Source organism: Lissotriton vulgaris, chromosome 1_1 (genome assembly GCF_964263255.1).
Source record: "Lissotriton vulgaris chromosome 1_1, aLisVul1.2, whole genome shotgun sequence".
Classification (NCBI taxonomy): Eukaryota; Metazoa; Chordata; class Amphibia; order Caudata; family Salamandridae; genus Lissotriton; species Lissotriton vulgaris.
Window position 1 is genome coordinate 482,262,678 of NC_141685.1, and position 24,441 is coordinate 482,287,118.

General features: G+C 43.2%; 1 protein-coding gene and 1 long non-coding RNA gene across 2 annotated transcripts in view; one reads left to right on the plus strand and one right to left on the minus strand.

Annotated features, from left to right (window-relative positions):
* LRRC7 (leucine rich repeat containing 7) overlaps window positions 1-24,441 on the plus strand; it is a 1,701,172-nt gene that overhangs the window by 543,707 nt on the left and 1,133,024 nt on the right. The window lies entirely within an intron of this gene.
* LOC147747378 (uncharacterized) lies at window positions 7,798-8,742 on the minus strand. The gene is made up of 2 exons (XR_015299465.1): window positions 8,686-8,742; window positions 7,798-8,282 (listed from the first exon to the last, which is right to left on the minus strand). It is a non-coding gene; the product is annotated as an uncharacterized LOC147747378 (long non-coding RNA).

Here is a 24,441-nt window from a genome sequence, read left to right on the forward strand (position 1 = left end):
AGTGTATGGGAAAGGTAGAGCATGTACTAGTGGAGGTGACATGCTCTGGTAGTGAATGACAGCCATTTTTGTTTTTCACTATTGTGAGGCTACCTTGGCCATAGGCTATCATGGGGAATGCTGGCTACAGTGGCTACCTGCATATCTTCCCATAGGAGCAAGGTAGGACATAAAAGTCTGGTATCCCTGAACTCAGAATTTAATAACACATCTTTTAGGAATGGTGGTTTTTAAATTCTGTGTTTGAGAACAGCACTTTTAGAAAGTTGCTGTTCTCTTGTCTGACCTTTCTGTGTGCCTTGGCCTGTTTGTGTAGAGTGCTTGGGTCAGTTGTGGTGCCTCTGAAAGTTGTACCTGAGTTCGGAAGCTGGGAACCAAGATTTTAAAGACTTTCTGCAAGTTTTAATGCATCGCTCTTCTTGCGGAGCGCATCCCTGTCAGTGCGAGGAAATTCCCGCCGCTACAAAGGCCGAGATCGTCGCAGCGCCTATTGCCGCTGCCAGAGTCATCGTATCCTTCGTTTGCGGGATGCACCAGTCTGGTGCGGGAAGATTACCATCGCTGCAAGTATCGTCGCAGAGCCTGTCGTCACTGGGTGAGATCGTTGCATCGCATGCTTATGGTCCGCATCCTGTCGCTGCGAGAGTCGTCGCAGAGCCATTGCATCGAGGGGCTGCGAGAGGAGAAGATTGACGAGATCGATGAACCACGCCTCGTCGCCACACCGGAGATCGTCCCTGCCCCGAAGATCGTCGCATCGTACCTTTTGCGAGCCGCTTCTACCAAAACCTGTGCACCGGAATCCATGCAAGGTACCGCATCCCTCCCCATACAGATGGGAGTCACTGCAACACGCCCCCTGCGTCCAGTGGGTTGTTGCATCGCCTCCCCAGACTCCCAGGAGTGACACATCACTTGCTTTTCAACGCTACAGCTTTCACTTGGAACTTTTGTTGCATCTAAAGGTACTGTTGGCTAAAACGTGACGCAGCGGCTCATTTGAAACCATATTCTTTAACTGTGTATGTTGGATTTTTGTCATTTTGGTCTTGTGTAGTTTAGATTAAATACCTTTATTTTTCTAAACTGTTGTAGAGTCAGATTGTGGTGTTTTCACTGTGTTACTGTGAGTGTTGGTACAAATACTTAGCACATTGCCTTTGATAAGTCTGACTGCTCGTGCCAAGCTACCATGGGGGTGAGCAGGGGTTATCTAAAAGGGCATCCTTCCTACCCTGACTAGAAGCAAAGGTCCCTATTTGGACAGTGGTACCTACCTTTTTGTATCAACCTTCTCAGCATAATAAACCCACATTGATGTCAGTGATGGATTTATTATAAATTACCTACAGGGCATTTTATAGATGCCTCCTGAAAAATGACTGACCACTAGTTTATTGGCTGACTGGTCACCGCCAGCCAGCCACCACTTGACAGGTTTATGACCTCATGGGGTGAGAGCCTTTGTACTCTCACAGATCAGAAGCAAAACCTGCTCAGGCAGGAACAGTAATACTTGGCAGTGAGCCTCAAAGGTTCTAACCATGTGATGTGCTGATTTGGGCAGCCCCAATTAGTGGAGAACCCCACCCCCATGTCCAGACCCCACTTTTTATGGAAGGACAGGTGGGAAAATTAGTAGTATTGCCACCTTTGCCTGGCAAACCCCTAGGGTCACCAGGAGCTGCGGTGAACTAATCTCTTAGAAATTCTCCATCATGAATTGGAGAATTAGGTCCAATAGGAACAGGGATGTGCCTCTCTCCCCAAAGGGAGGGGGCACCCAAAGGGTGGAGTCACCCCAGGGGTCCGTAGCCTTTGGTTACTGCCCGACCTCAGTAACGCCATTACATTTAGTATGTAAGGGCTCCCCTGAACTTTGTTCCTCAGATTCGACGGACCAAAAGAAGACAGAAGACGAGCGCTGCCGAACCATGAACTGAACCGCTGCAGAAAGAACCGTGCAAGAACCCTGGCACCTGTAGCCGGTTCGACAACTAGACCTACTCTCCTTCCAGAAACCCTGCCAGGCTTAAAAAAAACCCAGAGACCTTCCAGCCTTCATACAGTCTCCAAGAATCTACCTAGAGGTGCTAGTCCCCTGCTTTTACCGGTACAAAGACTGTAGTAGTTGAGGACCAACACTTGTGTTGATGTCACTCACTACTACAAAAGGAACCACAACCGCAGCGTTAGAGGACTGCCACTTGTGTCGATGCAACTGTGCTCTTTCAGAAGAAACCACTGCAGCTGGACGGTCTCCACGTCCTAGAGGGATCATCTTGACCAAACACCCAGGCTTTTTATTATTATTATTATTATTATTAAATAGAATTTGTAGAGCGTGCTGACACCATGAGTTTCCTGGCGCTATAGGACATTGGTTCCCAAACTGAGGTTTTTTGCAGGGTTAGCAGGGAGGGTGAAAGAGAAAAGTTTTAAGCAGCTTCCTAAAATGAAGGAGGAAGCTGCTTGATTTGATGGTCAGGGGAAGGGAATTCCAGAGTTTCGGAGCCAAAAAGGCAAACCTTCGTCCACCAAATTTGTTAGTTCTGATTTTGGGTGTGGCGAGTGATTTAAGATGAGCAGAACGAAGGTTGCGATTTGGACAGTAGGGAGTGATAAAGGAAGCCAGGAAGGCAGGACTGGGGCAGTTGAGGGCTTTGAACGTGAGACAGCCCAACTTGAAGGCCACCCTTTGTTCAATTGGTAACCAGTGAAGTTTGTACATCAGGGGTTTGGCAGATTACCATTTTGGAGAGTTAAAGATGATCTGGGCTCCCTGGTTTTGGACCACCTGAAGGCGGTGGAGGAGGGTTTTGGGAAGTCTGTGATAAATGCAGTTGGAAAAGTCCAGGCGGGAGAGCACAAGAGACATAATGACCTGAGTCAGGGCAGGTGTGGGAAGCAGGTGGCTGACCTTCCGGATCTTTCTGAGTTGGAAGGAGCAGGATGAGATCACGGAACAAATTTGTGGTCGGAGGGAGAGTTCGACGTCGATAATTACGCCGAGACTTTTTACAGAGGTGGAAGGGGTCGATGGGGGGCCCAGTTCAATGGGCCAGAACTGGGTTCCCCAGGAGGAGAGGCTGGAGCCCGGGAGGAGAAGCTCGGTTTTCCCGGGGTTTAGCTTCAATTGGTTGGAATTCATCCAATCTTGGATATGAAGCATGGCTGAGTGAAAGTTGTCTATCGCATTGGGGGAGTTGAGTGGAAAAATGATCTGCAAATCGTCGGCATAGTTAAAAACTGTAATGTCCCAGTTACGGAGTGAGTGGAGTAGGGGCCGGAGGTACAGATTGAACAATAAAGGTGACAGGGAGGAGCCCTGGGGGACTCCGCAGGTTGTGGAGGTCTTAGGTGCTGTGTAGGGGCCCAGCCGAACGGCTTAGGTTCTGTCAGACAGGAAAGACCGGATCCAGCTGAGGGCAGAGTCCTGGATGCCAGCCTGTTCGACACGGTTGAGCAAGATGTTGTGGTCAACGGTGTCGAACGCGGCCGAGAGGTCCAGGAGGACGAGAGCCTGGGGGGTTCCTGAGTCGGCATTTCTCCTCAGCGTGTCGAGGACAGCTAGGATGACGGCTTCAGTAGAGAATGAGGGCCTGAAGCTGGCCTGATTAGGCTCCAAATAGCAAGAGGACTCAATAAAATTTGAGAGGCATCTGGTAACGTGTGCTTCGAGGAGTTTTGAGAAATAAGGCAGAAGCGATATGGGGCGGTAATTGGAGAGTTCCGCTGAGTCCGCGCCTGTTTTTTTTAGTAGCGGGACAAGGATGGATTCTTTGAAGGGTCTCGAGACAGTGCCTGTACTGAGTGAGTTGTTCAAGAGAGGTAAAATGCATTCAGGTAAGGAATGACATACTCTTCGCAGGACTGAGGGTGGGCAGCCGTCGTTCGGGGAACCTGATTTTATCCGGGACGCAAGCTGTACTAGGGAGATAGGATTGATGGGGGGGAATTCGGTAAGGGCAGAAGGGTTATTAAAGGGAGTTGCCGGGGTGGTGATCCGAGGGACAGTGGAGATCGATGCCTTAATTTTATTGATTTTTTCGACGAAAAAAAGGTTGAGGGCGTCACAAGTTTCTTGAGTGGGGGTCTGGCCTGGAAGAGTTCTATTGTCAGATGTCAGTTCGTTCATAATTTTGAAAATTTCTTTGGATTTGTTGTCCGAGGAGGAGATTCTGTCAGAGAAATGAGTAGATTTGGCAGAAACTATGGCAGTTTTGTAGTCTCTGCGAGCTGAGATGTATTGTGATCTAGCTGGTTCGGAGTAGTTATGTCTCCATGCCCTTTCTGATTGACGTACCTTCAGTTTAAGTTTTTTGAGGTCATCTGAGAACCATCTGTGGGAGTTATGATGTCTGGTCGGGGGAAATTTAATAAAGAAGCAAATTTATCACTGGCTGACTGCAGCCAGCGGGAGATGTCATTTTCTAATTTATCCACGTTGGTGCATGATATGGGGACAGGGCGGGTGTCTGAGAGGTTCGCGAGAAATCCTTCAGCGTCGTAAGGATTCCATTTGCGGGATAGACCTCCTGCCATCAGTGGGGTGGGGGAGTTGCCACTGATCGTGAGAGTGGTGTCTATTAAATGGTGATCTGACCAAGTACAGGGTGGGACGGAGGGGAGGGAAAGAATAAGGTTTTGGGTCCATATTTGGTCTAAAATGTGGCCCTCAATATGTGTGGGCAAAGTAATTTGTTAGGACAGGTTGAGACTGGTGAGGGCCTCAAAGACCTCCGAGGCGTGGGGCCCGGCATAGATGTCATCAAACCAGTAATTTAGGTCGCCGAAAAGGGCGAATCTAGGAGGGGAAGTGAGGAGGTTAATCAGTTGATCGGACAAAATGTCCGCGAAAGATGGCATCGGTTGAGGGGGGCGGTAAAGAAGAAGAAAAGTTAAGGCCCCGCTATCCGTGTTTAGGCTAAAGATAAGATTGTCAGCTCCCAGGAGAGAGATGGATGGAGTAGAGTTGGAGTTCAGGTGTTTGGAGATTATGGCCGCTACCCCACCCCCCAGGGCGGTTTCTTGGCCGATCGGCGCAGAGGATGTAATTGTCTGGGGGGAGGGCTGCCAGAATGTCAGGGAGTGAGTCCGCAGTCAGTCAAGTTTCGGTAAGCAGGAGGACGTCAGGTTTTTCGTTAGAGAGAAGGATGAAAATATCGGCGTGATGTTTTACTAAGGATCGGGTGTTTAGATAGAGAACTCTAATGGTGGTGTTGCTCTGTATGGGCTGACTGGGGGATGCGACCAGATTGGTGAAGTGCCGATCTGGTGGGGCAATACCAGTCGTAAGGATGCGTCTGATGGTAGAGGAGGAGGCAGAGAGGTTAGGGGACTGTAGATCCCTCAAGGAATTAGCCGAATATGTGATGATAAGGCCAGCCTGGCTGGCCCCTGAGCCCGGTCTGGCGCGGACGGGCGCAGACGGGCTTGGCGGGCGCAGACAGGCTTATCACAGCTCCATTCCTGGGAGCCTGTACCCTCCTCCAAGTGGCCCTGTAAGTCTCCTCCTGCCCCGTTTGCTTGACCACGGCCTGTCCGAGACGGCCCAACCTCGACGTAACACCTCCATCCACTGCGCATCTCTATCCCCACGACCATGACTGCTGGGCTGGTGGTCACTCCCTTCGATCTACAGTGACTCTCTGATGATGACCGTGACTGTCCTGGCGTTGGCAGCCTACTGAGTCCCATTTATCGCCATTGTTCTCCGCTGAGCCCTAGAGCGGAACACCATTGCTGGTGTTAACCGCTATGGCGGAGATACTGAACGCTGCACCCGACCTGCCACAGTGCCGCTGGTGGTGCAGTGCCCAGCACAAACTGACCCTTGCCCAAGGTCTTACTGACCCCCGAAGACTAGCAGCATAAGTTGTGCTGATTTACAATACTGTTTTCCTTCCTTAGGATTGCATTGTATTCTGTTGATCACCTGCATTTGTCTATCTTGTACCAGCACTAACTGTTACTGCTTCGAATCGACAATACAAAGTACTTCCCAGACCATAAAGTATTCCTACAGCCTTTTTGAAAGTATTACCTGCCTGTACCTGAGTTCAACTTTTTTCCTAAACTAAAAGTAACTGAAGTAATATGTTTACAAAACATTGGTCTGAAGTTAGTAATTGAGTGTGTGTTTCTGCCTTGTATGAGTGGGTACGACAAATGCATTCAAACTACCTTGTGATAAGCCTAACTGCCCAGCCCAGCTACCACTAAATTGAGAGTAAGGTTCTACTATTTTAACCGCTGCCATACCTTTGGGAACTCACTCGACTCTGTGCACACTATACCTCTTTTTGGTATACTATATACAGAGCCGGCTTCCTACAGATACACTGTCCAGAAAGAAAGAGTCTTTCAATTGGAGTGGACCTATCCATGCACTCATTTATCATTAACTGCGCCCTTGGTGGCAAACTGAGTTATTTTCGAATTAGCACACGTGAGTAAGGGGAAATGGCCACATAATGTGCTAACTGCTTCTTGTTCTGCTCATCTACCTCTGAGGGTTCTCAATGTCTTTAGAAGAATAATGATGCATCTTTCGTAACGGTGGTGTGAATCCTGGCACGAGATTGACACTGACTCTGATGCTGTGCCTGTGAGTGCCATGCAAGTAAGTGCAGCGTCACGCCGTCTCACAGCGCGCACAATGCTGATTTACGTATTGCATTAAACTCTAGTTGTGCAGCTGTAGTTACTGTCTACATGTGGCACTGATGCCTATGGGTGTTATGTTTTTTAAAGTCTGGCTGCGTCCAGTGAGCGAGCTCTAACAAATCTACGACTTACTAATGCTGCTTGGTTGGTGAACTCCTGTACTTGGAGCACTGAATCATTTTCCATTCTGAATGACACCTCTGGATTGCTCTCTCTCGGTTTGCTTGACATTTTTCTCTTCAACAAGCAGTGACTTGCTGGTGCCATTTATTTTATACAACACGTCCTATTCCTCAAGCTGCAAAATGTCTAGTTTAGGTCAGGCGTTTAGGTCAGGTGTTTAGACTTCTGACATTATAAACGTTTATCTCATACTAATTAAGAGCTGGCCCCTGTCCTCATTTGCATACAAGTGGCAGATGATTAATGACTGTCAACCGAAAATATGGGTGAATGTTATCGCTGCATAAATTAATTGTCTTTAAACATTCTATTTTATACTAATGTTTATAAATGGTTACATTTGATTCAAAATTACATTTTAGATATTTTCCAGTTATTCCCTAGGTATCTCTAATGTATTTATTACATAGCATATTTTAAACCCGTTCCGTGCTCATGACGAGCTCAGCTCGTCATGAGGCACAGTCTTGCTGTGCTCATGACGAGCTCATCTCGTCACGTGGCACAGTCTCGCTGTGCTCATGATGAGCTCAGCTCGTCATGACCGTTGCACGCGCCCACGCGGGGATAATTCCCCTGCTGTGCTTGGCGTTACATTGGAACGGGCGTGGTCGTGACGAGCTCAGCTCGTCATGAGCACAGCGCCACCATGCTGCATGACGAGCCGAGCTCGTCATGAACACCACGGCGCTGCGCACGCCCCCCCTCCACCCAGCACAGCGGGGAAAGTAGCCCCGCGCGGAAGGGGTTATGACCAGTTAGAAGCAGCAGTATTAGCCTGCAGATGTGTGCTGTGTGTCTTAGATGTATATTTAGTCAAAGGGGAAATCCCTGGAGTCAACTAGTCCACTAATCACTATAGGCCTTTCTTGTTGTAAAAGGAAAGGTCACAGTATACCATGGGTATTCGGACAAACATAAAAATAGGTTTCCACAAAGAAGTAGTCTTGTTTACAATCTAGATTTATTAAAATTACATTTAAATAAACAATAAAAACAAGATAAATTCATACAATTCTTCCGAAACAATTAAAATCCAAGATTAAGTATCTTGGAGGGATAAAAATGATTATTCAACAGTATTACACAAACACAATATTACGGTACACGATAAATGGAAAGACAATCAAAATATGTTCACAATAAACAACAGACTAAACATAATCACAACAAACCCCTCATGTATAAGTGGCCCACTTGATATCTCTGCCACTGTATTTCACTAGATCCAATGGCCGTGGACAATTTGGTTACTCTAAAGCTTTAGTGGAAAGATGTGATACCCATCTAAAGTTTTACCCGGCCCTAACTGGATTCTTTTAGACCAAACAGTGCGTCGACGCGTTTCGGTGCTTAACACTTGATATCGTGGCACCTTCCTCAGGACTTCTTATTTCTGGGGTTTCGGGGAACGGATGGATACACCGTATCTGTAAATATATTAGGAGAAATGTGCGCAGTCAAATATCGTGCATTGAAACCTGTTGTCTCATTTACTCTAGGGGCTGGATTGCTAAGATTAACACATACCCACTCTGACTTTACACTATTAATTATAGCTGCCATTGTTCTCTTGACAATTTATAATTCCTGACACAAATCCGCTTAATTATAAAATACAATTAATCACACAATGATGTATACATTGGCTCAATTGCATGTGATTTGTCCTCTACTTTTTCTGTTTGACAATTCCATTCGTCAAGTAGCAAACATGTGATTCACATATGACTTATGGGCCCTCCAAGTCTTTTTCATTGTGGAAGACCAACTGGTATGGGAGGGACTAATGAACCCAGGGGCCCGGGAAAATAGATAAATATAGATTCTCACCCTCGGGACCGTGTAGGAAACGTTCCTAGATGGGGTCTATTTGAAGTATCACTTATTGGTACTACAGGTGTAGTTCTTGGAGCCTTCTGTTAATTAAAAAAACTTTTATTAGGTGTAAGGTAGAATCTCCCATCATCTACTCACTGGGGGGTGATTTTTCATTCTTATATTTACCTCTCTCCTGTAAAGGGAGCTCCTTTTGATGGGGTTCCTTGGTTTTTTGTTTATCAGGCGATTGCCCACTTGTCGTATATCTGTGGTAATAGAGTACATTGCACTTTTTCACTCTACTTATACTTAGGTACTATTTCTTAAATCACATAGTTTTATAATGGTAGTGTCTTACCTCAAATGTTTTTAAAACGTACTTAGAACGGGCATATAAAGTCGTTGGTCTACTCCTGAACTGGATGTGTTCTGTTGAGTAAAGACAAGTATAACACCATCATATGTCTATTCTGTACTACAAGATATTATGCTCTTAGCTCTGTTGAAGAATTTATAATGTAACTAGCACCTTTCTATTTTTCATTTCAATGCCTGCTCCTGGTATTACCAGTATCTCCTGCTCAGTACCCATAGTGCCCAAGATACCTGTTTGGTACCCGTAATGTCCAGATTCCTATTTATTGACTCTAGGTTCTACTATTTAGATGGGCCAAATTTTTGTAAAAGTAATTAGTTTTACCACCTCCCGCCCAGGTTAGAGTCTCTAACTACAGGTATTCAGTATGGAGTATAGACTTTGTAGGGCTAAGAGTATCCCCTGTTTGATTACCTACAGGGCCTAATGTACTGTCCTTAAAGTTATACTGATAAATGGTTCCCCTACTAACTAGAAAAAAGGGGGGGGCATAGGGGTTTGGTCTCCACTTACCGGGTTAGCGCTGTTTGTTAGCTTCTGCCTCGTTCCTTCACTCGATCTAGAGTGTGTTTGTTTGGTGTGTGTTTTTATAGCTCCATGTAATTGACTGATTGTCCACACCTGTCAAGAGAGGAGCGCTGTTAACGCGCTCCCGAGACCGCCGTGAACGTGGGCGCCATCTTTGAATGGTGTAATATGCTTGCTAGTGTATCAGAGGACCTGCCCGTCTGATGTCTCTCTGAGTTCGCGCTTGGCATGAAGTGTCTCTACTTGTATCTCCCATTTGTGCAAGCAGTGCACGACAATCGTATATTAAAAGTTGCCCTCGCTCGCCGGATCGGCATAGAGAAACCTTTTCTCCCGCTTTACTCGAAATACTCTCTTATTATGACCCGCGCTACGATTATTTACTAATTGTCCCAATTTATGCTCTCAGGTGGAGATTCAAAGATCCTGGGTTCAATACTAGTAGTTCTTAATCCGACCAATCGGTCGCCCTGATCAACCCCTGACTATGGGCGCCATCTTGGACTGGTGGTGAGAGTGCTTAATTACAATGTTGTCCCATCGGATATGGGTGCAAAAAAAGGTTACAAGTTCTCATAGAAGTAATAACATTGTTCTTGAACCTCAGTATTTGTGTCTGAAGGAGGGTCCTTCACTTGATTCAGAAATAGATTCCAGTGTAGGTAGTGTTTAAGGTGCTACTTGTCTATGGTACAGAGTGGTGAAAAGGTAGTCACTGAATGGGAACGGCATACTAAATAAGAGCCTCCCATTCTTCCCTGGAGTTTAAACCTTTTCTGATGGTATTAAATTTAACCATATACCATTGTTCCTGTAACTTTCGTCTCTTTGTACTATCTCCTGATCTGGTGAGTTCCCTAATTCTTTCCAGAATGACCCATCTGAGGTCCTTTATTTTGTGTCCCTTTTCTTTCCAGTGGGCCACAAGGGGGGCATTTTCTTTATTGTTATTTATCGCAGACTTATGTTCCCCTATCCTGAGCCTCACTTCTCTGCCAGTTTCACCTATATATGCCTGGTTGCATGGACACAGGATCATATATATTACATTCTTTGTTTTACAGTTGTTCAGGGTGGTGATTGTGTGTTTCGCACCGTTATGTTCAACTGTTTTAGTCACTATACATAGCTCACAGATGCAACAGGTACCGCATTTGTTGTTGCCCGTTGCTTTCTGTCCACTCAAGGTGGTTTGGGTTTCTGTCTTGTCCTCTCTGTATGTGTACACAAGGTTCGACCTGAGGTTCTTGTTCTTCCTGTATGCGTACAGGGGACGCTCCAGAGGAGTCACGTCTGGGCCATTATTTAAAATTTTCCAATTGTGGTTTATAATATTTTTGATTTGGTTGGCTATGACTGAATGTTGGCTCACCATCACTATTTTGTCTTGTGTTTTCTTATTGTCTGTTTTTTTGATCAGACAGTCCCTATTGTAGCATTGTGCTCTTTTGAGAGAATGATTTATCAGTTTTTTGGGGTAGCCCCGGTCCTTAAATTTCTTTTTCATTTCTTGGGCATGTTTGTGGAAATCTGTTAGATCCGTACAATTTCTCCTGAGTCGAAGAAACTCGCCAAATGGTATCGAGTCCTTCTGGCTCTTGGGGTGGTAACTGGAGTAATGTAGGATTGTATTCCTATCGGACTCCTTTTTGTACAGTTCCACTTTTAAATGTTGATCTTGGCTCTTAATACATATGTCCAGGAAATTGACCTTGGACCTGCTGTGTACTGCTGTGAACCTCAGATTTGGGTCCCCTAGATTAAGCCAACTGAGAAATTCTTCTAGGAGCTCTGTACTTCCCTGCCAAATGAAGAATATGTCGTCAATGAAGCGAGCCCAATTTCGAATATTTTCGAAAAAAGGACTCACTTCATTATACACGTGCTTCTTTTCAAATAAGCTCACGTATATACAGGCCAAACTGGGCGCACATGTTGCGCCCATGCTGGTCCCCTTCTTTTGAATGTAGAGGTCTTTTTTAAAAAGAAAGATGTTATTAAGTAGGACCATCGATACACATTGAACAATGAACTCTTTATTTCCACCTCGTATGTCTGTCTCTTCTAAAAGGTTCTTAACTGCCACTATGGTGTCTTTTTGTGGTATGTTGGTGTAGAGTGACTCTACGTCGAGAGTCACCAACAGTTCATTTTCTTCATTAAAGGGGATCCCTTCCACTTTGGATATCATATCCGCTGTATCTCGGATATACGATTTTTGTTCAGCTACTAAGGGCTTCAAGAATCTATCTGCATATTGGCTTAGTGGCTCCAACAAAGAGTCAATAGATGCCACTATTGGTCTAAGGGGGGGGGTCATTTAGATTCTTATGGACCTTGGGTAGTCCATAGAATGCGGGGATTTTTGGGTTAGTATTGTTCAGAAATTTCCACTCTTCCTCAGTGATTTTATCCTCCTCCAGGGCTCTATGGAGTAGGGTCTCTACCTCCTTTTTCAATTTATTTAGTCTCGATTGGGAGACTCTCGAATAATGTAGTTCATTTGTGAGGAGGGTGAGTGCTCTCTGCTCGTAGTCAGGTGTGTCAAAAACTACTACTCCTCCCCCCTTATCCGCGGGTTTTATCGTTATACTATTATCCTCGGACAGGGATTTGATGGCCTCTCTCTGAGCTTTACTAATATTGTGCTGTTGGAAATGATCTTTCTCTAACAAGAGACCTATTTCTATTTTCACAATTGATTCAAAGGCCTCCAGGTTCTTGTCCACCATTCCTAAACTAGGGGTAAAGGTAGATTTCGTTCTAAGACCCGAATCTTGGGGTTGCTCTCTCACTGGTCTGTCCTCAAAAAACCTACGTAGTCGTATTTTGCGGAAAAAGGACCTCAGATCCTTTTCCAATTGGAATTTGTTAATTCCTGTAGTTGGAACAAAATTAAAACCCATCCCTAACACTTGCTTTTCTGTGTGTGTGAGTGTTCTATTGGAAAGATTTATAATGGGAGTCCTCTCTAGTGCCAATAGACTTTGTTTCTGGTTCTCTTGTATTCTTGAGGGGCCGGGGTCTGTTGGTACTCCTGATCCTGTTCTCTGGGGGCTGGTCTCCTCGGGTATTGGCCTCTCCCTCTGCCACGGAAGCTCCCCCTGTTTTTCTGTGGGCGCTGGTCTAAAAAAGGGGTTTCATATTCCCTGTTCTGGCCCGTATATTCTCCGTCTTCTCTACACAGTTCCTCCTCCTCTATGCTACTCTCAGATGTACCAGAAAAGTGTACATGTCTGGGTTTCCTGGGTTGAAATCTCGTTTGAAATCTGGGTCTTGGTCCCTCATTCCTATTATACTCAGCCTTGTCTGTGTAATAGTCTTTTCTCAGAAATGGATAAACCACCTCCTGGCTGAATTTATTGATGTCCTTTCTAAGTTTTTGAGTTTTCCTGTTGGTCAAATATTCACAGTATCCCTTCATATCTTGATTTATCTCTTCTAGCCTTTTTTTTGCATCCTCTACAACATTACTATCTAATAGGGCCTTTTCTAATTCCTCCATCTCTTTGATTTCTATCAATACTGTAGCTTGGGCGGTTTCAATAATGAGAAGCATAAGGTCCCTACTGCATCTATTACAGATGAAAGTCCATATTTCCAAGAACTTTGGATTGTCTACGAATAAGCCTGGCTCATTTCGTATTTGAAGACCTATCGGTATTTTCCCTGCCCTCACATATTGTGTCATGAAATCCGCGTGTAATTCTGTTCTAATAATCTTCTTTTTAAGATTGATAAGTTGGTTCCATTTCTCGCCCCCATTAGGGATGACTGTGATGTTGTTGCTCCCTCTATTAGAGCTTAAGATTTTGTTTAATTGTTCTTCACTGAAGCCAAATGTCTTCAGTGTGTCCATTGTATGATTGGACAGGGACTATATAGTTTTATTGGGATAGGAAAAAACTGTGATAGTCTACACAAAAACCTAGACTCTCCAGCACGAGGCTGTACTTAACTGGTTTCAAAAAAGAGAGGGTACCCCACTTTCACCAGGGAACAGGGTAGGAAGACAGTTAGTCAAAGGGGAAATCCCTGGAGTCAACTAGTCCACTAATCACTATAGGCCTTTCTTGTTGTAAAAGGAAAGGTCACAGTATACCATGGGTATTTGGACAAACATAAAAATAGGTTTCCACAAAGAAATAGTCTTGTTTACATTCTAGATTTATTAAAATTACATTTAAATAAACAATAAAAACAAGATAAATTCATACAATTCTTCCGAAACAATTAAAATCCAAGATTAAGTATCTTGGAGGGATAAAAATGATTATTCAACAGTATTACACAAACACAATATTACGGTACACGATAAATGGAAAGACAATCAAAATATGTTCACAATAAACAACAGACTAAACATAATCACAACAAACCCCTCATGTATAAGTGGCCCACTTGATATCTCTGCCACTGTATTTCACTAGATCCAATGGCCGTGGACAATTTGGTTACTCTAAAGCTTTAGTGGAAAGATGTGATACCCATCTAAAGTTTTACCCGGCCCTAACTGGATTCTTTTAGACCAAACAGTGCGTCGACGCGTTTCGGTGCTTAACACTTGATATCGTGGCACCTTCCTCAGGACTTCTTATTTCTGGGGTTTCGGGGAACGGATGGATACACCGTATCTGTAAATATATTAGGAGAAATGTGGGCAGTCAAATATCGTGCATTGAAACCTGTTGTCTCATTTACTCTAGGGGCTGGATTGCTAAGATTAACACATACCCACTCTGACTTTACACTATTAATTATAGCTGCCATTGTTCTCTTGACAATTTATAATTCCTGACACAAATCCGCTTTATTATAAAATACAATTAATCACACAATGATGTATACATTGGCTCAATTGCATGTGATTTGTCCTCTACTTTTTCTGTTTGACAATTCCATTCGCCAAGTAGCAAACATGTGATTCACATATGACATATGGGCCCTCCAAGTCTTTTTCATTGTGGAAGACCAACTGGTATGGGAGGGACTAATGAACCCAGGGGCCCGGGAAAATAGATAAATATAGATTCTCACCCTCGGGACCGTGTAGGAAACGTTCCTAGATGGGGTCTATTTGAAGTATCACTTATTGGTATTACAGGTGTAGTTCTTGGAGCCTTCTGTTAATTAAAAAAACTTTTATTAGGTGTAAGGTAGAATCTCCCATCATCTACTCACTGGGGGGTGATTTTTCATTCTTATATTTACCTCTCTCCTGTAAAGGGAGCTCCTTTTGATGGGGTTCCTTGGTTTTTTGTTTATCAGGCGATTGCCCACTTGTCGTATATCTGTGGTAATAGAGTACATTGCACTTTTTCACTCTACTTATACTTAGGTACTATTTCTTAAATCACATAGTTTTATAATGGTAGTGTCTTACCTCAAATGTTTTTAAAACGTACTTAGAACGGGCATATAAAGTCGTTGGTCTACTCCTGAACTGGATGTGTTCTGTTGAGTAAAGACAAGTATAACACCATCATATGTCTATTCTGTACTACAAGATATTATGCTCTTAGCTCTGTTGAAGAATTTATAATGTAACTAGCACCTTTCTATTTTTCATTTCAATGCCTGCTCCTGGTATTACCAGTATCTCCTGCTCAGTACCCATAGTGCCCAAGATACCTGTTTGGTACCCGTAATGTCCAGATTCCTATTTATTGACTCTAGGTTCTACTATTTAGATGGGCCAAATTTTTGTAAAAGTAATTAGTTTTACCACCTCCCGCCCAGGTTAGAGTCTCTAACTACAGGTATTCAGTATGGAGTATAGACTTTGTAGGGCTAAGAGTATCCCCTGTTTGATTACCTACAGGGCCTAATGTACTGTCCTTAAAGTTATACTGATAAATGGTTCCCCTACTAACTAGAAAAAAGGGGGGGGGGGCATAGGGGTTTGGTCTCCACTTACCGGGTTAGCGCTGTTTGTTAGCTTCTGCCTCGTTCCTTAACTCGATCTAGAGTGTGTTTGTTTGGTGTGTGTTTTTATAGCTCCATGTAATTGACTGATTGTCCACACCTGTCAAGAGAGGAGCGCTGTTAACGCGCTCCCGAGACCGCCGTGAACGTGGGCGCCATCTTTGAATGGTGTAATATGCTTGCTAGTGTATCAGAGGACCTGCCCGTCTGATGTCTCTCTGAGTTCGCGCTTGGCATGAAGTGTCTCTACTTGTATCTCCCATTTGTGCAAGCAGTGCACGACAATCGTATATTAAAAGTTGCCCTCGCTCGCCGGATCGGCATAGAGAAACCTTTTCTCCCGCTTTACTCGAAATACTCTCTTATTATGACCCGCGCTACGATTATTTACTAATTGTCCCAATTTATGCTCTCAGGTGGAGATTCAAAGATCCTGGGTTCAATACTAGTAGTTCTTAATCCGACCAATCGGTCGCCCTGATCAACCCCTGACTATGGGCGCCATCTTGGACTGGTGGTGAGAGTGCTTAATTACAATGTTGTCCCATCGGATATGGGTGCAAAAAAAGGTTACAAGTTCTCATAGAAGTAATAACATTGTTCTTGAACCTCAGTATTTGTGTCTGAAGGAGGGTCCTTCACTTGATTCAGAAATAGATTCCAGTGTAGGTAGTGTTTAAGGTGCTACTTGTCTATGGTACAGAGTGGTGAAAAGGTAGTCACTGAATGGGAACGGCATACTAAATAAGAGCCTCCCATTCTTCCCTGGAGTTTAAACCTTTTCTGATGGTATTAAATTTAACCATATACCATTGTTCCTGTAACTTTCGTCTCTTTGTACTATCTCCTGATCTGGTGAGTTCCCTAATTCTTTCCAGAATGACCCATCTGAGGTCCTTTATTTTGTGTCCCTTTTCTTTCCAGTGGGCCACAAGGGGGGCATTTTCTTTATTGTTATTTATCGCAGACTTATGTTCCCCTATCCTGAGCCTCACTTCTCTGCCAGTTTCACCTATATATGCCTGGTTGCATGGACACAGGATCATATATATTACATTCTTTGTTTTACAGTTGTTCAGGGTGGTGATTGTGTGTTTCGCACCGTTATGTTCAACTGTTTTAGTCACTATACATAGCTCACAGATGCAACAGGTACCACATTTGTTGTTGCCCGTTGCTTTCTGTCCACTCAAGGTGGTTTGGGTTTCTGTCTTGTCCTCTCTGTATGTGTACACAAGGTTCGACCTGAGGTTCTTGTTCTTCCTGTATGCGTACAGGGGACGCTCCAGAGGAGTCACGTCTGGGCCATTATTTAAAATTTTCCAATTGTGGTTTATAATATTTTTGATTTGGTTGGCTATGACTGAATGTTGGCTCACCATCACTATTTTGTCTTGTGTTTTCTTATTGTCTGTTTTTTTGATCAGACAGTCCCTATTGTAGCATTGTGCTCTTTTGAGAGAATGATTTATCAGTTTTTTGGGGTAGCCCCGGTCCTTAAATTTCTTTTTCATTTCTTGGGCATGTTTGTGGAAATCTGTTAGATCCGTACAATTTCTCCTGAGTCGAAGAAACTCGCCAAATGGTATCGAGTCCTTCTGGCTCTTGGGGTGGTAACTGGAGTAATGTAGGATTGTATTCCTATCGGACTCCTTTTTGTACAGTTCCACTTTTAAATGTTGATCTTGGCTCTTAATACATATGTCCAGGAAATTGACCTTGGACCTGCTGTGTACTGCTGTGAACCTCAGATTTGGGTCCCCTAGATTAAGCCAACTGAGAAATTCTTCTAGGAGCTCTGTACTTCCCTGCCAAATGAAGAATATGTCGTCAATGAAGCGAGCCCAATTTCGAATATTTTCGAAAAAAGGACTCACTTCATTATACACGTGCTTCTTTTCAAATAAGCTCACGTATATACAGGCCAAACTGGGCGCACATGTTGCGCCCATGCTGGTCCCCTTCTTTTGAATGTAGAGGTCTTTTTTAAAAAGAAAGATGTTATTAAGTAGGACCATCGATACACATTGAACAATGAACTCTTTATTTCCACCTCGTATGTCTGTCTCTTCTAAAAGGTTCTTAACTGCCACTATGGTGTCTTTTTGTGGTATGTTGGTGTAGAGTGACTCTACGTCGAGAGTCACCAACAGTTCATTTTCTTCATTAAAGGGGATCCCTTCCACTTTGGATATCATATCCGCTGTATCTCGGATATACGATTTTTGTTCAGCTACTAAGGGCTTCAAGAATCTATCTGCATATTGGCTTAGTGGCTCCAACAAAGAGTCAATAGATGCCACTATTGGTCTAAGGGGGGGGGGTCATTTAGATTCTTATGGACCTTGGGTAGTCCATAGAATGCGGGGATTTTTGGGTTAGTATTGTTCAGAAATTTCCACTCTTCCTCAGTGATTTTATCCTCCTCCAGGGCTCTATGGAGTAGGGTCTCTACGTCCTTTTTCAATTTATTTAGTCTCGATTGGGAGACTCTCGAATAATGTAGTTCATTTGTGAGGAGGGTGAGTGCTCTCTGCTCGTAGTCAGGTGTGTCAAAAACTACTACTCCTCCCCCCTTATCCGCGGGTTTTATCGTTATACTATTATCCTCGGACAGGGATTTGATGGCCTCTCTCTGAGCTTTACTAATATTGTGCTGTTGGAAATGATCTTTCTCTAACAAGAGACCTATTTCTATTTTCACAATTGATTCAAAGGCCTCCAGGTTCTTGTCCACCATTCCTAAACTAGGGGTAAAGGTAGATTTCGTTCTAAGACCCGAATCTTGGGGTTGCTCTCTCACTGGTCTGTCCTCAAAAAACCTACGTAGTCGTATTTTGCGGAAAAAGGACCTCAGATCCTTTTCCAATTGGAATTTGTTAATTCCTGTAGTTGGAACAAAATTAAAACCCATCCCTAACACTTGCTTTTCTGTGTGTGTGAGTGTTCTATTGGAAAGATTTATAATGGGAGTCCTCTCTAGTGCCAATAGACTTTGTTTCTGGTTCTCTTGTATTCTTGAGGGGCCGGGGTCTGTTGGTACTCCTGATCCTGTTCTCTGGGGGCTGGTCTCCTCGGGTATTGGCCTCTCCCTCTGCCACGGAAGCTCCCCCTGTTTTTCTGTGGGCGCTGGTCTAAAAAAGGGGTTTCATATTCCCTGTTCTGGCCCGTATATTCTCCGTCTTCTCTACACAGTTCCTCCTCCTCTATGCTACTCTCAGATGTACCAGAAAAGTGTACATGTCTGGGTTTCCTGGGTTGAAATCTCGTTTGAAATCTGGGTCTTGGTCCCTCATTCCTATTATACTCAGCCTTGTCTGTGTAATAGTCTTTTCTCAGAAATGGATAAACCACCTCCTGGCTGAATTTATTGATGTCCTTTCTAAGTTTTTGAGTTTTCCTGTTGGTCAAATATTCACAGTATCCCTTCATATCTTGATTTATCTCTTCTAGCCTTTTTTTTGCATCCTCTACAACATTACAATCTAATAGGGCCTTCTCTAATTCCTCCATCTCTTTGATTTCTATCAATACTGTAGCTTGGGCGGTTTCAATAATGAGAAGCATAAGGTCCCTACTGCATCTATTACAGATGAAAGTCCATATTTCCAAGAACTTTGGATTGTCTACGAATAAGCCTGGCTCATTTCGTATTTGAAGACCTATCGGTATTTTCCCTGCCCTCACATATTGTGTCATGAAATCCGCGTGTAATTCTGTTCTAATAATCTTCTTTTTAAGATTGATAAGTTGGTTCCATTTCTCGCCCCCATTAGGGATGACTGTGATGTTGTTGCTCCCTCTATTAGAGCTTAAGATTTTGTTTAATTGTTCTTCACTGAAGCCAAATGTCTTCAGTGTGTCCATTGTATGATTGGACAGGGACTATATAGTTTTATTGGGATAGGAAAAAACTGTGATAGTCTACACAAAAACCTAGACTCTCCAGCACGAGGCTGTACTTAACTGGTTTCAAAAAAGAGAGGGTACCCCACTTTCACCAGGGAACAGGGTAGGAAGACAGTTAGTCAAAGGGGAAATCCCTGGAGTCAACTAGTCCACTAATCACTATAGGCCTTTCTTGTTGTAAAAGGAAAGGTCACAGTATACCATGGGTATTTGGACAAACATAAAAATAGGTTTCCACAAAGAAATAGTCTTGTTTACATTCTAGATTTATTAAAATTACATTTAAATAAACAATAAAAACAAGATAAATTCATACAATTCTTCCGAAACAATTAAAATCCAAGATTAAGTATCTTGGAGGGATAAAAATGATTATTCAACAGTATTACACAAACACAATATTACGGTACACGATAAATGGAAAGACAATCAAAATATGTTCACAATAAACAACAGACTAAACATAATCACAACAAACCCCTCATGTATAAGTGGCCCACTTGATATCTCTGCCACTGTATTTCACTAGATCCAATGGCCGTGGACAATTTGGTTACTCTAAAGCTTTAGTGGAAAGATGTGATACCCATCTAAAGTTTTACCCGGCCCTAACTGGATTCTTTTAGACCAAACAGTGCGTCGACGCGTTTCGGTGCTTAACACTTGATATCGTGGCACCTTCCTCAGGACTTCTTATTTCTGGGGTTTCGGGGAACGGATGGATACACCGTATCTGTAAATATATTAGGAGAAATGTGCGCAGTCAAATATCGTGCATTGAAACCTGTTGTCTCATTTACTCTAGGGGCTGGATTGCTAAGATTAACACATGCCCACTCTGACTTTACACTATTAATTATAGCTGCCATTGTTCTCTTGACAATTTATAATTCCTGACACAAATCCGCTTTATTATAAAATACAATTAATCACACAATGATGTATACATTGGCTCAATTGCATGTGATTTGTCCTCTACTTTTTCTGTTTGACAATTCCATTCGCCAAGTAGCAAACATGTGATTCACATATGACATATGGGCCCTCCAAGTCTTTTTCATTGTGGAAGACCAACTGGTATGGGAGGGACTAATGAACCCAGGGGCCCGGGAAAATAGATAAATATAGATTCTCACCCTCGGGACCGTGTAGGAAACGTTCCTAGATGGGGTCTATTTGAAGTATCACTTATTGGTATTACAGGTGTAGTTCTTGGAGCCTTCTGTTAATTAAAAAAACTTTTATTAGGTGTAAGGTAGAATCTCCCATCATCTACTCACTGGGGGGTGATTTTTCATTCTTATATTTACCTCTCTCCTGTAAAGGGAGCTCCTTTTGATGGGGTTCCTTGGTTTTTTGTTTATCAGGCGATTGCCCACTTGTCGTATATCTGTGGTAATAGAGTACATTGCACTTTTTCACTCTACTTATACTTAGGTACTATTTCTTAAATCACATAGTTTTATAATGGTAGTGTCTTACCTCAAATGTTTTTAAAACGTACTTAGAACGGGCATATAAAGTCGTTGGTCTACTCCTGAACTGGATGTGTTCTGTTGAGTAAAGACAAGTATAACACCATCATATGTCTATTCTGTACTACAAGATATTATGCTCTTAGCTCTGTTGAAGAATTTATAACGTAACTAGCACCTTTCTATTTTTCATTTCAATGCCTGCTCCTGGTATTACCAGTATCTCCTGCTCAGTACCCATAGTGCCCAAGATACCTGTTTGGTACCCGTAATGTCCAGATTCCTATTTATTGACTCTAGGTTCTACTATTTAGATGGGCCAAATTTTTGTAAAAGTAATTAGTTTTACCACCTCCCGCCCAGGTTAGAGTCTCTAACTACAGGTATTCAGTATGGAGTATAGACTTTGTAGGGCTAAGAGTATCCCCTGTTTGATTACCTACAGGGCCTAATGTACTGTCCTTAAAGTTATACTGATAAATGGTTCCCCTACTAACTAGAAAAAAGGGGGGGGGGCATAGGGGTTTGGTCTCCACTTACCGGGTTAGCGCTGTTTGTTAGCTTCTGCCTCGTTCCTTAACTCGATCTAGAGTGTGTTTGTTTGGTGTGTGTTTTTATAGCTCCATGTAATTGACTGATTGTCCACACCTGTCAAGAGAGGAGCGCTGTTAACGCGCTCCCGAGACCGCCGTGAACGTGGGCGCCATCTTTGAATGGTGTAATATGCTTGCTAGTGTATCAGAGGACCTGCCCGTCTGATGTCTCTCTGAGTTCGCGCTTGGCATGAAGTGTCTCTACTTGTATCTCCCATTTGTGCAAGCAGTGCACGACAATCGTATATTAAAAGTTGCCCTCGCTCGCCGGATCGGCATAGAGAAACCTTTTCTCCCGCTTTACTCGAAATACTCTCTTATTATGATCCGCGCTACGATTATTTACTAATTGTCCCAATTTATGCTCTCAGGTGGAGATTCAAAGATCCTGGGTTCAATACTAGTAGTTCTTAATCCGACCAATCGGTCGCCCTGATCAACCCCTGACTATGGGCGCCATCTTGGACTGGTGGTGAGAGTGCTTAATTACAATGTTGTCCCATCGGATATGGGTGCAAAAAAAGGTTACAAGTTCTCATAGAAGTAATAACATTGTTCTTGAACCTCAGTATTTGTGTCTGAAGGAGGGTCCTTCACTTGATTCAGAAATAGATTCCAGTGTAGGTAGTGTTTAAGGTGCTACTTGTCTATGGTACAGAGTGGTGAAAAGGTAGTCACTGTATGGGAACGGCATACTAAATAAGAGCCTCCCATTCTTCCCTGGAGTTTAAACCTTTTCTGATGGTATTAAATTTAACCATATACCATTGTTCCTGTAACTTTCGTCTCTTTGTACTATCTCCTGATCTGGTGAGTTCCCTAATTCTTTCCAGAATGACCCATCTGAGGTCCTTTATTTTGTGTCCCTTTTCTTTCCAGTGGGCCACAAGGGGGGCATTTTCTTTATTGTTATTTATCGCAGACTTATGTTCCCCTATCCTGAGCCTCACTTCTCTGCCAGTTTCACCTATATATGCCTGGTTGCATGGACACAGGATCATATATATTACATTCTTTGTTTTACAGTTGTTCAGGGTGGTGATTGTGTGTTTCGCACCGTTATGTTCAACTGTTTTAGTCACTATACATAGCTCACAGATGCAACAGGTACCGCATTTGTTGTTGCCCGTTGCTTTCTGTCCACTCAAGGTGGTTTGGGTTTCTGTCTTGTCCTCTCTGTATGTGTACACAAGGTTCGACCTGAGGTTCTTGTTCTTCCTGTATGCGTACAGGGGACGCTCCAGAGGAGTCACGTCTGGGCCATTATTTAAAATTTTCCAATTGTGGTTTATAATATTTTTGATTTGGTTGGCTATGACTGAATGTTGGCTCACCATCACTATTTTGTCTTGTGTTTTCTTATTGTCTGTTTTTTTGATCAGACAGTCCCTATTGTAGCATTGTGCTCTTTTGAGAGAATGATTTATCACTTTTTTGGGGTAGCCCCGGTCCTTAAATTTCTTTTTCATTTCTTGGGCATGTTTGTGGAAATCTGTTAGATCCGTACAATTTCTCCTGAGTCGAAGAAACTCGCCAAATGGTATCGAGTCCTTCTGGCTCTTGGGGTGGTAACTGGAGTAATGTAGGATTGTATTCCTATCGGACTCCTTTTTGTACAGTTCCACTTTTAAATGTTGATCTTGGCTCTTAATACATATGTCCAGGAAATTGACCTTGGACCTGCTGTGTACTGCTGTGAACCTCAGATTTGGGTCCCCTAGATTAAGCCAACTGAGAAATTCTTCTAGGAGCTCTGTACTTCCCTGCCAAATGAAGAATATGTCGTCAATGAAGCGAGCCCAATTTCGAATATTTTCGAAAAAAGGACTCACTTCATTATACACGTGCTTCTTTTCAAATAAGCTCACGTATATACAGGCCAAACTGGGCGCACATGTTGCGCCCATGCTGGTCCCCTTCTTTTGAATGTAGAGGTCTTTTTTAAAAAGAAAGATGTTATTAAGTAGGACCATCGATACACATTGAACAATGAACTCTTTATTTGCACCTCGTATGTCTGTCTCTTCTAAAAGGTTCTTAACTGCCACTATGGTGTCTTTTTGTGGTATGTTGGTGTAGAGTGACTCTACGTCGAGAGTCACCAACAGTTCATTTTCTTCATTAAAGGGGATCCCTTCCACTTTGGATATCATATCCGCTGTATCTCGGATATACGATTTTTGTTCAGCTACTAAGGGCTTCAAGAATCTATCTGCATATTGGCTTAGTGGCTCCAACAAAGAGTCAATAGATGCCACTATTGGTCTAAGGGGGGGGTCATTTAGATTCTTATGGACCTTGGGTAGTCCATAGAATGCGGGGATTTTTGGGTTAGTATTGTTCAGAAATTTCCACTCTTCCTCAGTGATTTTATCCTCCTCCAGGGCTCTATGGAGTAGGGTCTCTACGTCCTTTTTCAATTTATTTAGTCTCGATTGGGAGACTCTCGAATAATGTAGTTCATTTGTGAGGAGGGTGAGTGCTCTCTGCTCGTAGTCAGGTGTGTCAAAAACTACTACTCCTCCCCCCTTATCCGCGGGTTTTATCGTTATACTATTATCCTCGGACAGGGATTTGATGGCCTCTCTCTGAGCTTTACTAATATTGTGCTGTTGGAAATGATCTTTCTCTAACAAGAGACCTATTTCTATTTTCACAATTGATTCAAAGGTCTCCAGGTTCTTGTCCACCATTCCTAAACTAGGGGTAAAGGTAGATTTCGTTCTAAGACCCGAATCTTGGGGTTGCTCTCTCACTGGTCTGTCCTCAAAAAACCTACGTAGTCGTATTTTGCGGAAAAAGGACCTCAGATCCTTTTCCAATTGGAATTTGTTAATTCCTGTAGTTGGAACAAAATTAAAACCCATCCCAAACACTTGCTTTTCTGTGTGTGTGAGTGTTCTATTGGAAAGATTTATAATGGGAGTCCTCTCTAGTGCCAATAGACTATATTTGCCATTTG